Below are 14,359 nucleotides of genomic sequence, written 5' to 3' on the forward strand. Positions count from 1 at the left end.
ATTTAAAGGGGGGAAGAAACAGTGGTAAATGATATTATATTACACATTACACAATTAAAAGGCAAAATACTGTGAAAAATTTAGTTATATTGTAATTAAATCAAAGCATTGCATGACAATCGAAGAGATGTTAAAATCCACTCCCGGGAGGGTTGGGATAATGTCAGCCTCCGTGTCTTTAATGAAATACAGATTCTCTGGTCATGGTAATAGGAGAATCGCAATTTCATTACAAGACCAGAGGCTGCCATTATGCATGTTGGTAGTCAAGAAGAACTACATCGGACATGTGTTCGACAGGTTTGCAGTAATGTTTTGCAAAGGTATAGGAACTTGACCAGTCTTCTGCTTTGAGGATATCATCCAACTTGCCTCCCTTCCAAAAGGACTGACTAGCCATAGCCCCTCTTAAGGAATGTGCCAGAAATCTAGACAGATCGATGTCTGCTAAATGCATAGCTATTTTAACCCACCTAGCTATGGTAGAAGAAGAGACAGGTTTGAAGGGCGTAACAAAGGATATAACTAGTTGGGTTACACCAGTGGTGCGAAGAGGGTCCATCCTTAAATCATACTCTTTCATGCAATTCACCACACATGATTTTTTACAAGTGTCAAACCTAGGGTAAAAAATCATATCAGACATAATTTTAGTCCTCTTGATAATTTCGAATCTGACGCCTAAGGCGTCATAGGATCTGTTGGATATTTCCAAGGCTTTAACATCCGAAACACTACGGCAGGATATCAGACAAAGGAGAGTAGCTAGTTTGATGGAGAGAGACTTAGGTGCCAATTCCGATCCGGTAAAAACCTGGTACGAACCGTCGGACGGAGCCTTTTCTCCGTCCGACTCGTACCCGGTGCGAAATCCATCCGAAAATGCAAGTACGATTCATACGGAAACACCATTTCCGTACGATTCGAACAAAACACCGACCGAACAGAAACTAAACACAATTCCGATCCTGAAAGGAGCCGACGTGACGTCGGTACGCATCCAGCCTACGTTTCACGAACCAGGAAGTACGATTCGAACCGACGTCATCCCGCACGGAAAATATTTACCGGCTGCCAAAAACTGCCGGGAAATCAGGACGACACACGCAAGGAGCAGCTGGACGCGACGAACAGACATGGACCCGAACCTACGTGCCATCCCTGCCCTCCTAGCAGTCCACCTGGCGTACAGGAACCGACGCAGACGCCGCAGAAGGTCAGCACAACAACCAGGGGCAAAGGGGGGGGCAGGGGCAGGACACACAACACCAACACATGGTACCAAATCACACATGGCCTGGACATACCTGACCATCAGGGCCTGGTCACTTCCAGGGGGTGGGGGCGAGGCCAGCAACGCAAGCGTCCGCCACAACGGAAGTGGATGGTCACGCGAACCGGTACGTACCCTACCCAGGCCGCAAGAGCGTGGGTACGGAACGTACCACGCGTCCCCCTACGTCACTCCAACAATAGCGGTACGGCCCGTACCCACGTCAGAAAGGCCTTGGTACAGCTCGTACCAGCATTGCTGGGGTCATGTAGGGGTACGCGTGGTACGACCCGTAGCCACGCCCCCAAGGCCTGTGTACGGTGCGGACCCCACGGCCCCGCAACAATGGTGGGACGCACCGTACCCACCCACCAAAGGCATGGGTACGGCCCGTACCCAGGCACGCAGAGCGTGGGCAGGGGTATGTACGGACCGTACCCCCACCCGTGGAAGTACGGCCCGTACCCCCACCCGTGCATGTACGCCCCGAACCCCCACTCGTGTATGTACGCCCCGAACCCCCACCCGTGTATGTACGCCCCGAACCGCCACCCGTGTATGTACGCACCCAAGCGCCACCCTTGTATGTACGCCCCGAACCCCCACCCCACCCTGGTATGTACGCCCCGAACCCCCAGCCGTGTATGTACGCACCGAACCCCCACCCGTGTATGTACGCACCTAACACCCACCCCAGCAGAGTATGTACGCCCCGAACCCCCACCCGTGTATGTACGGACCGAACCCCCACCCCAGCAGAGTATGTACGCCCCGAACCCCCACCCGTGTATGTACGGACCGAACCCCCACCCGTGTATGTACGCACCTAACACCCACCCGTGTATGTACGCACCTAACACCCACCCCAGCCGTGTATGTACGCACCGAACCACCACCCGTGTATGTACGCACCGAACCCCCACCCCAGCAGAGTATGTACGCCCCGAACCCCCACCCGTGTATGTACGGACCGAACCCCCACCCCAGCCGTGTATGTACGCACAAAACCACCACCCGTGTATGTACGCCCCCGAACCCCCCCCAGCCGTGTATGTACGCACCGAACCACCAGCCGTGTATGTACGCACCAAACCCCCACCCCAGCCGTGTATGTACGCACCAAACCACCACCCGTGTATGTACGCACCAAACCCCCACCCCAGCCGTGTATGTACGCACCAAACCACCACCCGTGTATGTACGCCCCCGAACCCCCCCCAGCCGTGTATGTACGCACCGAACCACCAGCCGTGTATGTACGCACCAAACCCCCACCCCAGCCGTGTATGTACGCACCAAACCACCACCCGTGTATGTACGCACCTAACACCCACCCCAGCAGAGTATGTACGCCCCGAACCCCCACCCGTGTATGTACGGACCGAACCCCCACCCCAGCAGAGTATGTACGCCCCGAACCACCACCCGTGTATGTACGGACCGAACCCCCACCCCAGCAGAGTATGTACGCCCCGAACCCCCACCCGTGTATGTACGGACCGAACCCCCACCCGTGTATGTACGCACCCAACCCCCACCCGTGCATGTACGCACCGAACCTGCTATAAGAATGGGGTGTGCAAAACACCCCCAGCAGTGCCCAGACACAGGAGGGGTGGGTGCAGGGTCCTCCCAGCAGTGCCCAGACACAGGAGGGGTGTGTGCCTATCACTCCCAGCAGTGCCCAGACACAGGAGGGGTGTGTACCTATCACTCCCAGCAGTGCCCAGACATCGGACAATATACCCCATCAACAAGTTCAGTGACCTACAAGGGTGATACCCCAGATGCAGGCGGAGCCATCGCTGAGCCAGCATGGCTATATTGAAAGGCAACCCTCACACATCCAGGAAATGTAGACACAGCACAGCACAGCATTTGGGAGACACCCTGCAGGAAAAATGGCCTGGGCCACAGAGGATGGAACACACCTTGGGACAATGTCACCATACAGTGAGAGCAAACATGACCAAATACCATTTGCAGAGACCTTTGTGATGGCACGCAGATGGCAGGGTACACCCCATGAGCAGCACACTCCAACATTTCACAGACCCCTAACACATTATCACCACCCCAACGCAGGGAGCACCAGCACCAACAGCAAGTCCAGGAAAGCATCAGTGTGCAAAACAAAAAGAAAAGGCTTTATTCAGCAGGAAAATATATCAGAGAAAATGTCCACTATGTACAAGGGCCATGGGCCAGCCCAGCAGCAATGTCCGGGGGGGGGGTACACATCGGGACGTGTGTCCCCTAGCTTGCCTGCACAGTTCACAAGTCCATTTCATCCACAGAAGAGGGGGCATCAGGGGGGAGGGTGGAAACAGGCACCGCAGGGACAGGAGGGGAAAGGGTAGGTGTTGTGGGTGCAGGGAGGGATGAATCTGCCACAGGGGGGGTGCCAGCGCCAAAGGTGGAGGACAGAATGGCGCTGCACACGTCGGCAAGTTCCCCCAGCGACTCCCCCGTACCCAATCCAACCACAGGCCCCAAGGAGGGGGGGGGGCAAAGGGATGGGTCGCAGCGCCACTGGGGGAGGGTGTGGACAGGGTGGGGGACTCAACTCCCCTGGCCGGGTCCCGCCTCCACCGCTTGCGGGGTGGTGTCATCCTGGGGCTGGGGGGCACACTCGCAGTGGATGATGCTGTCACTGACTGTTGGCCAGGAGAGCTAAGGGGAGTGGATTTGGAGGGAGTGGGTTGTGTGGAATGCGGACTCCCACTGTGGCTGCGTGTTCTACGTTTCCCCCCCGACCCAGTGGGTGTGCCTTCCTCACCCTGTGTGTGCGTGACAGGAGGTGTGCGCTTCGACTTCCCTGGTGGTGTGGTGCCTGTGTCTGTTGGGGTGCGTGCACGCTGACGTCTGGATGTGCGTGGGACAGGCACGGGAGTGGGAATTGTGGATGGGGCAGGGGTAGGGGGTGTTACGCAGCGCTGCAGGAGATCCAGTGCTGCAGTCAGTGTGGAGTCTATGGACCTCAGCAACTGCCGTTGGTCAGACTGCGCAGCCGACATGCCCTCCATGTATGCCTCCATCTGGGTCAGCACCTGGGTGTGGGCATGGAGGACATTTAGCATCGCAGTCTGACCAACCTGCAACTGCCTCAGGATGTCCACAGACTCCGCACTCACCGCAGCAGTGGTGACAGGGGCAGGGGGTGCGGTGCCTGGCAGGAAGGAGACATGTGGGGACCGAGCACGGAGGGAAGGGCCACGAGCATGTGGGAGGCCGGTGATGGAACCTGAGGTGGCGGGGGGATGTGGAGGGCTGCCATCAGCTGGGGGGGCAGACTCCGCCACCTCTGGGAGCTCAGCCTCGGACCCGTCTGCGTCATAGTCTGTGTTGGCAGTCAACAGGTCCTCCGCCTCACTCCCTTCGGCCTCCGTGCCACTCCATGTGCCAGACAGGACAGCACTGCTGGTACTGGTGCTCAATCTCTCCTCCCGGTCCGTGCTAGTGTCTCCTTCCGTGTCCCCCGGCGATGCTGTGGGCAAGGTGAAGAGACAGGAGAAAATCAGACACCTGTACACTTATGTCACATGAGTCAAATATACATAGGTCACATTGCATAGCCTGAAAAGCAACAGGAGTAACACCTACAAAACAATGTACACATGTAGGCCATGGAACACACAGTTTTTCGACCCACCATGCCACTGAGACACAATGGAGATCATGACACAACAGCAAATCACTGCACCTGAAATTTTAGAGAGGAGTCAGCCTCTGGGGACAAATGTGCACAGCACCTGCACCACACTGCGTCGTCAAAAAGGGATGAGCATGAATCATATCCATTTACTCTTGCCGCATGCTGCAAAGGCAATACATGAAACCAGGCCACACATGACAGGGTCACTGCACCTTGAGCGTATGTCCAGTCAAACATCACACACAGGCTAAACCCAGCAAGGAGGATGAAGCTTCTGACATGTAGGCCTTGTACGCACAAACCACCCACACCTGAGACAATCTCATTGAGACGGAGAAAGTATGTACACCTCTTACTCTGGGATGGAAACACATGGCCTCCACTAATTCATGACTGTACACACACAGCCCCTGGTGGCCATGTCCACACATCATTGACAGGCAAACATCATCAGATTGTCTCAACAACACACACAGGTAATGCCCACTGTGAGTATGCACAAGCAAAATGGGTCCCCCTGTACAGTGGACACATGTAGCAACCTGTAGGTCCTAACAGTTGAGCCCAGGGTACAATGCCACCCTACGCAACCCATGGCAAAGACACAGTGAATGGCCATATTGTTGGATGACGCACATGATACCTAGGAAGAGGTGCCCCAGGGCACAGTAGTGCCCACACTCCTCCATGGTCCAGGATGGACATGACTGCAAATTAAGCAACCGTCCCTGCACTTAGCAGGCCTCCCACTCAGGCACATCATGTCAGAGGGCACACAATTGGACATGCATGCTGGAAGGCTGTACATTTTGGAGACACACCCCTATGTCGTGATTCACAATCAGTGCCAAGTGACATGGACACCACAATGACTGAAATTGGCCATGGCACACGCAAGGTCCCCATACCTGTGGCACATCACCCCCACACATGATGCTGATAGCATAGGGCACCTGCATGAACTGCCTGCCTAAATAACCGTGTGCAAGAGTGGCGACAGACCAGGGAACACATTGCAAGGAGGGGAAGGGAGGGAGTGAGAACAGCACTGTGCTACTTTGTGGAGAAGTTGACGCACTGCACAATCAAACCCTGGCAGTGTATCCATGCAACTGCACACTTACATTGGCTGGGGACACACAACTGACACACATGTACCTACCCCCTTCCTGCTGCTGCCTCTCCTGTAGGCGCCTGTCCATATCGGGGAAGACCACCGCCAGCACACGCTTCTGGATGTGGGTCAGACGACGGCGGCCACGGTTCTTACGGCTCTCAGGTGAGTCCCCCAGCAGGAGCCGTGCAATCCTCCTCGTCCAGCACCGGATGTCCTGCCAGCGTTTCCTCACCTGAGACAGGCTCCGCCTCCGACCCTCTGTACCCCTCACGGCACTGACGGCTTCCCTCCAGATCTCCCCCTTGGCAATGGCGCCTACCTGTGAGGATGCAAAAGAGAGAATACATTAATCCACATGAGCAAAGACACAGAGACACACATATAGAACAATCCTCATTATGAACAGGCCATGGTATGCATGCAACTAATTGCACCTTTGTCATAGGGACATTATCCACTGTGGAAGGCCAAATGCACTACGTGCCAGTGGAAGCACACGGGTGGCATGAGGGGTACCACACACTCACTGACCAGGGATCACACTGTGCCTCACAGGCTACACCAGGATTATGTACAGCACCTCACAGCAGTCACCTGCCCCAGCACACTGATGCTACCTCAGCAGAGTACACAGACACACACAGGTACAGGACAATCACATGGCATTGCCAACTGCGGGTACACACCTCACTCTGCCCATGTGCCAGTAGACGGGGGTGTCACAGGTGTGGGGCTGGCTCAGCACGGCATGCACACAGCACTGCTCCCTGCTCACATCCGATGGCCAGGCCATATCCATCCCTCATGCTGCTTGTGTGCAACACTCCCCATATGCACTCACCCACATGACAGGGGACTAACACACACACCAATGTGCAGGGGACGAACACGGCCTTTGGACACTCACAGCACAGGTACACTGAACAAACACACATCCATGGGTACTGACACCTGTCACACTGGGGGGAACACAGGATCACATCAGGACTGTGGAAACAACATCCCCAGGAGGAGTATGCAGGCAGAATGTGGCATGCACCTTGCATTCATTGTCACAGTAGGCACTATGCAAGTGAGGAGTGCACACAGGAAACACAGCATGCTCTGCATGGGTGACATGAGGCCTTCCACACCCTGGGACCCACTCCAAACAACAGTGCATGTCTGTCACACATGGACACAATGCCAGAAGTCACTGTCACACAAAAGGGGCACAGTCTAAGCTAGTGGAGTCTGCACTCACCTGAACCCCTGGTCGACCATACAGGCTCTGGAACTGTGGGAGGATCACATCTATCAGGGCAAGGTTCTCCTCCTGGGTGAATGGCTGTGACCTCTCCACAGTCCTGGACATGGTGCCAGAGGAATCACTATCAGCAGCAGTGGTCATGGATGAATGGATGTGCAGGCAAGTGCTCTCTCATGGGACCTGGCTGCCTTATATATGCCTGGCTGGCCTGTTCATGTATAGGAGTACAGATTGATTGGTCAGTCACATTAGCATCCTACGTTTCATCCAATCCCTTCAAACCTACCCCAGTGTGTGGCTTTGCATGGTTTCAGTTTTGATAATGATGTCAAGTCAACATCCACATTGCAACAATGTAGATTCTTTCAAACTGACTTCTGCTGTGAAACCTGGTGCTCAAATTCAAAAATTTAACTCAGTCTCCATGGCAACCATCAGGCATTTAGGCCCTTATACTTGTCCCTCATGTGTCCCCTATGTGTTTGCATACATTTACACACAGGTACGGTGCGTTCCACGCCCTAGGGCACCCCACAAGCAGTGATACCGACCGTACATGCGCTTGTACGGTCCGGATCACAATATGGGCGCTGGCGTATGCGTACGCCACAGTAGTACGGACTGTACACGCGCTTGTGCGGTCCGGATCACAATATGGGCGCAGGCGTATGCGTACGCCACAGTAGTACGGACCGTACAAGCGCGTGTACAGTCCGTACTACTGTGGCGTACGCATACGCCAGCGCCCTTATTGTGATCCGGACCGTACAAGCGCGTGTACAGTCCGTACTACTGTGGCGTACGCATACGCCAGCGGCAATATTGTGATCCGGACCGTACAAGCGCGTGTACAGTCCGTACTACTGTGGCGTACGCATACGCCAGCGGCAATATTGGCCCAGGGACCCTATACACGCGCTCCGAGCGTATGTACGGTGCGTATAACAACTGTCAGTGGTGACAGGCGGCACACAGACAGGAATGGAGCGGACAGGTATTGCCAAGGGTGGACACAAATGCATTGTCTGTGCAATACCACCTGTGTGTGACACAGGTGTGTCAGGATGTGATGTGGCACTTTACCCCTGAGGTGTGGGCAAAGCACATGTACGATGAGCTGTGTACACATGTCGTGTGTGATGGTGCGCATTGTACCACACATCCCCTGCACTCCTTTGACATGTGTGCATGTCGTACACACTAGTGGAGCCATGAGTCACTTGCATGTCCCAGTCACGGACACCCGCACCTGTCCCCTGATGCCAGGTACACGGAATATTACATATGACACGTGTATGGCTGCGTTGCATGCTGCAACCATGTCATGTGTGTGGCATGTCTTTCCATGATTTTGCTGTAGGTGTGTGGTTCAATGCGTCAGCAGTTGCTGCTGCCAACATGTGTCTGTGTGTCGATGGGCATGGCACACTGTTCCGCACACCAGCCCACATATGTGATTTGCCATGAGGTGTGTATGTATCCAACTACACGGAGTATCAACACAAGTACATATCCACATGCTCCCTATGTATGTTCTGTCTCGACATGTACTCCTCAAAGGCAATGTGTGTGGCCTGTCCTATTCCTATGACATGTGACCAGTGCATATCGCATCCAACTACCTGTCTGTACCATACGCATACTACTTCTGCACATGTGTGGATGTCTGTGAATCCTGTGATGCGTGTGCATGTTCACTTACACTGGCCCACAGCTAGTCTCATGCCATGTCATCGTGATCTTGCCCCCCTCCGTTAGTGGCTGTCCCTTGGTAGGAGTGTAACCTGACTGGCGTACGTGTCCAGGAACTGTGGCACAGACCTGACTCACAACGTGGCATATGTGTATTGGCTGTGTAACATGTGCTCAGTGCATTGACGATGTTGTTGTACAGTGCTCACTCTTAGGTGTTCCTTCCATTTCACTGCAGGGCTCCGCCTCTCCCTCGACGTATGCCAGACATTGCTGCCCTGCATGAACGGGACTGTATACGCCGCTACAGATTCAGCCAACGGTTGATTGATGAGTTGACTGGCCGGCTGGAAGCACAACTCCTCCCGCGCCACAGGTATCCAAGTGCACTGACACCCAAGTTGAAGGTGATGGCAGCCCTACATTTCCTTGCCACGGGTACGTTCCAACATACCATTGCTGATGTCGGGGGCATGTCCCAGACGATGTTCAGCCGTGTTCTGCATGATTTCTTAGAGGCCATGTTGGTTCACCTGGATGAGTACATTAAATTCCCAAATCGTGAGCAGTTGACAGATGTCAAGCGTGAGTTCTATGCCCTGGGAGGGATGCCCCATGTCATTGGGTCCATAGATGGGACACATGTTGCGTTGGTACCACCACAGGCACAGGAGGTGGTGTATAGGAATCGCAAACATTATCACTCCATTAATGCCCTTGTGGTGTGTCTGTCCAACATGGTGATTTCACATGTCTGTGTTCGCTTTCCAGGATCAGCACACGATGCCTTCATCATGAGGCGTAGCAGGGTGCCAGAAATGATGCTGCAGCTGCGGAACGAGCGAGCATGTATTGTTGGTGGGTAGACTCTGGCAGTTCAGTGTTTGGCGTCATCTTCCAATCTCACTGCCTGTGCTGACACACTTCTGTCCATGATGTTTCCTTGTAGGGGACGCTGGCTATCCCAACATGCCATGGCTGATGACGCCTGTCCGCAACCCCAGCACGGCTGCCGAGCACCGCTACAACAACGCACATGGGCGGACCAGGAGAGTCATTGAGAGGACGTTTGGACTTCTGAAGAGCCGATTCCGGTGCCTCCACAAGACCGGCGGAGCACTCCCATATGCCCCGGTGAAGGTGTGCAAGATCATCATCGTCTGCTGCATGCTGCACAACATGGCAGTGGAGGAAGCTGTTCCACTCATACTGGATCAAGATGACCAGGACCATCCACCCGTGGAGGATGAAGGGCTTGGTGACGGGGCAAGTGATGTGGAGGAGGAGGAGGCTGTGGAGGACATGCGGAGTCGGCTCATACGCAACTTCTTTGCTTAGTGGTGAGTTCCAGTGTCTGAGTGTGCACGCATTGGGCCGTGTGTGGCATGTGTTGCAATGTGTGTGTCCATCTGCATGTCTGCCAAGTGAGTCAGTGGTGTGTATTGAAGTGTCACTCAAGTGATGGCGCAATGGAAGGATGTTGTCTGAGGGTCATCATTGTCACCTGTCATGTTAACAACATGATACGTGTTAAGTACATGCTTGCGGATGTGCTCCTTTGTGCTGAATCCTTGTGTGTCTCTCTTCCACAGGTCCATGTGCATGCTGTCTGCTGGTGGCATTGTTGTGCTCCTGCTACTCCTCATGAACACAGCGACATGTGCTGATTCAGCGTCACATGCACGGGCAAGTGTTGAAATCTCCTCAGGGTAAGGGATGCCTCACGTCGTTTTGGGTGTGTGAATTGTTTGTAGTCTGTGTGCACTTCTCCGGTTCATGTGTGTTCCATTTGCATACATGGTGATCCTACATGGGGAACATGACATGGGGCAGGCTTCACCTGGAGCCATGCTCAGACTTGGTGACTGTCATGTGGCAGGGGATTGGGGATTGTGATGAGGCCATCATTGTGTGTAACACTGGCCTCGGAAACATACAGGTTGCACCGGGTTGACATGGTGTGTGATTGCCCCATCAGGGCCTCAATGGTGTATGGCGGCCTCTCCGTGGCAGCAGGGGGTGTTTAGCTGTTATCCGTCACTTGTGTGCCAGGTCAATGGGATGCCAGCATCTGTGTTGCAATGGGGGGTGCCAGTGTTGCTCCCACATGTACATCCACATGACCTGTGTATGTGTTGACAGAGTATCATTGTCATTCCAACACACATGACTAATAAATTTGTCCCTCTGTCTCCAAGGTGCCTCTTCCCTGTCAATGGTGCCCTGTTGCCACTGTGCGTGCCGCAGGTCTGGCATAGTTTTCATAGGTGGTGCATATGTGTCTATGTGTAGAGTGACAAGATGCTAGGGGTTTGTCAGGGAGTGGGAACTGTATTATGCACAAGATGCACAGTTCCATCCACCTCAAGGCAAGAGAGACCATCCCCCAGGGCAACTACAACATCCGTGTCGAATCCTACCCTGCAGTCTACGGACATGTGCCTCACGACTCCCATGGTACTTGTCCATATCCGGAGTGCATCTGCACAGCTCTGCTACTGCGTCGGGCAACCAGGCCACATCAACGTCCTAACGGGATGGGGGGAATGTTTCACAGCCAGCTGCAGGATGACCTTCTAGATCCACGCCCACACTCATGATGCAGCCCACAACCCCAACACAACCATGTGGCACGGTGATCCTAAACTGCATTCTGGCATCTCCATGCATCCAACCTTGGCCTAGCCACCATTCTCAACATCCGCCTGACGCAAGCATGCTGCACATTGTAGGGACACATGTCTAGACATACCTGGGAGCGGCAAGCCAGGTCACTCAACATGATCCCTGACCTCTGCGCATGACTGTTGCTCCCCTGTATGTGTCTGTAGCCACAGTTGTGCGGGAACCACTCAGCTGGTTGGGCCCAGCACAGGTGAGTTTGGTACTCCATGTCTGTATCAGATGAGACATTGGGACCCATGTGTGTCCTGGGCAAGACTGCGACCCCACGGTTTGGATGGTTGGAGTTAATTCTGAGATCAGGCATGCTTTGACTGTACGACACACACATGTATTGTAATAATGTAGAATCACGGCATCATCTTGTAAGTGTGATTAATTTATTTGTGGTGGGGTACGGGTTTGTGGGGATGACAAGAGGTGCACAGCGGGAGTGTAGAATCCAAAGTTCACTGGGGGAGTTGGTATCCTTGTCGTAGCAAAATGTCAGAGTCCATGCCACAGTCTTCGTCAACATAGGTCAGACAGTGACCAGCAAGTCCATGTGGCAGAGAATGTCATGTGCTGCTATTGGGCCAGAGGGCCAGGTGCCAGGCCAGGTGACCTGGGAGATGGTGATGTTCTGCTGACTCTCACAGTCTTTTTCGTGGACGACCCACCTTCCTGCGGGGACCCTCGGAAGCAGTCCGTGACGATGTCTGTGACGCTCCGTCGGATGAATCCTCCTCCTCCTGATCCCTCCCTGTGTCTGGTAATGGCCTTCGCCTGGTGCCACAGGGAGGGTTGCCCATGTTGTCGGCAATCCGACGGAGTACACCGGTCATTTGGGTTTGCACCGCCACGAGCTCAGCCTGTCTATCCTCCATCCTTCCTTGGTGTTGCAGTTGACAGGCATGTTGCTGGGACTGCAGGGTCTTCATCTCCTGGAGGGTCCCCTTGATGTCATTGAGGGTGGACGCAATCTGGTCCATGCCCCTGGTGTCACGCCGGTATGTATCCAGGATGTTGCTGACCTGGGACACTACCGGGTCCTGAGCTGCCTGGTCAGGTTCGCGCCTCCGCCGTCCTCCACTCCCGCCACCCCTGCCCACGTGCACCTGGCCTGCCGTTGTGGGTGCATCGGGTCTCCGGGACCCCTGAGGGATGGCATCTGCGTTGCCGCCTGCCTCCTCCTGGGTGCCCGGAGGACCGTGTCCCTCCTGGGCAGACTGGCTGGGTGGTCGTGTGCGGGCAGGGCTCCTGGACGTCTCCTGGGATGTGGCAGGAATGGGGGTGGTGGTTGGCACAGTTGTACCTGACGCAGGTGCTGCAGGTGGTTGGACACCAGAGGGGCCAGGTTGGTCTGGGTCATCCACGGAGTGGTGAGAGTCATCGCTGGCGGTGGGGTCATCATCCCGCGGAGCCTGGTCCTGTGTGACTTCCCCCCCAGTGTTGGGGGGTGTTCGTCGACGTTGACCTGTGTGTGAGAGAGACAATGTTAACAGTGTCACATGTGGCATCCATGTTGCATGCATTTCTGATTTGGCACTCTTCCTCTGGGTAGTTGGATCTGTCCTGCATTCCTCTCACAGTGCACTTGTGCATGGCTATGTCCCTTGGCCACAGCTGTCAGGGCTTTACGCATGTGTGAGACACAATCTTAGTTGATGCATCTATTTGGGTACACAGTCAGCAGTGTGGTGTGCGGGCGTAGCGAGCCATGCAGAGGCGCCTTACGTGTTGCACTGTACGTGGCCAAATGGTGTTTTGGCAAGGCAATTTGATGTTGCAGGTAGGGGACTGAAGCATTTGTGACAGGGTTCTTACCGACACGGTGGGTGGGTATACTGGGTGTGTGGTTAGGTCTGTGCCTGCAGCACGGATGGACTCGTGCACAGATTGACACATGGACCGGTCTTCATCTACGGAAGGGGGGGTTGAGGCACTGCCAGACCTGGTCTGCATGCACACAGTCCACCGGCTGACGAGTGGACATGGCCACACCACCCAAGGGTGATTTAGTCTCCCTGTGTCTCCCTTCCTCCCTCCCTCTGTCACCCTCCTCCCTCCCTCTGTCGGTCTCCCTCTGTCACCCTACTCCCTCCCTCTGTCTGTCTCCCTGTGTCCCCCCTCTGTCTCCTTCCCTCTCATTCCCCCTCTCCCTCCCTCTCTTTGTCACTCTCTGTCACCTCAGGCCAGCTTCCTGGGCACACACAGTTAGCCGGTCTTTGAATGGCCATTGGCTTGTTCATGTGAGTTAGTCCCTGTTCTCCGGGCACCCATTGGGCAGTGTGTCTGAGTGTAGGCTGCTGCTGTGGCGGTGTGTGCTGAGACTCTATCAGAGCGATGCATCTTCATTGTCTGCTGTTATGTGCAAATTGTGCCTTCAGACCCATGGCATCCTGCATGGCAGCCATCATTTGCAGGCAAGACAGTACTGTGTGGGTACACACAGTTTGTATGGCTGTGCCCTGGGCCATATGGGCTGAGGGCATTGTTGTGTGCTTGTGAGTTGCTCAATGTTAGTTTTGCTGCCCCCACTCCCAGCATCGACCACATCCTGTGTTGTGTTGGTGTTTTGTGTGGCCTGTGACTTGGCATGGCCCTGATTGATGCATGGGGCATGGAGGCGCCAGTGGCATGTGTGTGTTTGTGGAGTGTTGTTGTGTCCGGTGGTGGCTTGGGGGGGGTGGCATGCATGATTGATTGTGT

This window comes from Triturus cristatus, chromosome 1_1 (genome assembly GCF_964204655.1).
Source record: "Triturus cristatus chromosome 1_1, aTriCri1.1, whole genome shotgun sequence".
In the NCBI taxonomy this organism is placed as follows: Eukaryota; Metazoa; Chordata; class Amphibia; order Caudata; family Salamandridae; genus Triturus; species Triturus cristatus.